The following is a 2,135-nucleotide window of genomic DNA, read 5'->3' on the forward strand; positions in this document are numbered from 1 at the left end:
GTTATGGGTGCTGTCTCTACAGCTTTTTGACAGGCTGTGCCACCTTGCTTGGCTGGGGAGCCACAGGCACATGACTTCACCAGCCTCGCAGCCTCGCTGCTGGACTCCCTTGGGGCATTTTGTTTCTCTTTTTAATTCTCACTTTCTTTTATCTTTCATCCTTCCTTACTTTCCTTTCTCTGACCAACTGGCTCCATGTGCTGTCTCTGCCACATTTTGATGGGTTCTGCCACACTGCTCAGCTGGGAACCACTGGCACACAGCTACCCCAGTCTACACTGCCACACTGGTTGGCTCTTCTGGGGCATTTTTTTTCTTACTTTCTTGTCTCTTTCTACATTCCTACCTTTCCCTTCTCTTGATCACCTGGCTGTGAGTAGCATTTTTCTTTCTTTCTTTCTTTTTATCTCTATCTCACTTCCTTCTTTTTCTTTCTCATGATTAACTGGCTGTGTGTGACTTTTTTTCTTTCTTTTTTTTTTTTTTTTTGGTCTCTCATCCACCTAGTTGTTTGTGCTAGTGCTGTTGCTTCTTGATGGGCTGTCCCAGTGCCTGTCATGAAAGCCACTGGCAAACAGATTCCCTAGGTCCACAACACTTCACCAGCAGAGTCCCTCAGCAGTATATTTGTTTTTTTCTGGCCTCTGTTTCTCTCTCTTGTTTTCCAAACCCACGTAGCTCTACATATCTCATGCTCAGCTTTCCCTCCTACCTAACTGCACCTCATATTGAGAGCCATACCCATAAGTGGCACAAGTGCAAACTACCAGACCTCACCCTACACTGCCTGAGGCCCCATCCTGTTGAACTCAGAAGGCTTGAAATGACCCATCCCCACCTCTACCCCTCCATTGGACCTATCCTGCTGGACCATAGCTGAGCAACCAGTCCTGCCCACCTGTACAAGGTGTTGGAAAATATGATGCCCAGAGATAAGCAAAACAGCAAAGAACACCCAGCTCACCTGTCCAGACATAACAAGACAAAACAAAAAAGCAGGATTAAAAAAAAAAAAAAAAACTACAATCATAAACAAAGAAAATAATTCCTGAATGTTGCAAAGACAAGAGACAATATTAAAATATATTAAAAAAAAAAAAAAAAGGACAGGATAGCTCTAGAAAATGTCCCAAATAAAACAACTCATTATCTTCTTTGGGTAGAAGAAAAGACACTTAAACTACTTGATAGGGAATTTGAAACTTTAGTATTGAAGTCTTTTAAGAGATAAAGTACGATAGAGAAAAAGAAGGAAAAATAGTCAAAATCATGGAAAAGACAGAAAACAATAGAAGAATTCAAGAAAATAATACAGGAACAAAATGTTAAAATAAACAAGCAACTAGAAATCATACAAAAAAAGCAATTAGAAATTCAAAAGGTAAACAACAAGATTTCAGAAATGGACAGTGCCATAGAAAGTTTTAGGAGCAAATTTGAAACAATGAAAGATAACATCAGTGACATTGAAGACAAATCTTTGGATACCACTTTATATGAGGAAAAATCAGATGAAAGAATGAAGAAAAATGAAGAAACCATGAGAACGCTATGGGATAAAATCAAAAACAAAAAATCTATGTGTGGTCAGAGTTACAGAAAAGAGGGAGACAACATAAAACACAGAGAGGGTTATTAAAGATTTGGTGTCATAAAACTTCCCTAATATCCTAAAAGACTAAAAGCTGACAATCCAAGAAACTCAACAAAACTCTTACAGGACAGACTACAAATGAAAATCACCGAGAAATATTATAATGACACTCACTAAAAGCAAAGACAAAGAAATAATCTTGAGAGCAGCTCAAGAAAAATGAAAAGTCACATTCAGAAGGCAAAAAATAAGACTAAGATCTGGCTACACGGCAGAAACCATGCATGCAAAAAGGCAATAGGATGACATACATAAAACATTGCAAGAAAAAAAAATTGCCAACCAAGAATAATATCTAGTGCAAAACTCTTGCACAGATATGATGGCAAAATTAGGATATTTCCACATAAACAGAACTTCAGCAAATATATGAAAACCAAACCAAACTTACAAGAATTATTAAAGGGAGTTCTTTGATTACAGAACTAGCAACTTCAGACAAAACCCTGAATCTAGGATGCAAAACTGCATCAGCCAGAAA

Source organism: Trichechus manatus, unplaced genomic scaffold (assembly GCF_000243295.1).
Source record: "Trichechus manatus latirostris isolate Lorelei unplaced genomic scaffold, TriManLat1.0 scaffold00396, whole genome shotgun sequence".
Taxonomy (NCBI): domain Eukaryota; kingdom Metazoa; phylum Chordata; class Mammalia; order Sirenia; family Trichechidae; genus Trichechus; species Trichechus manatus.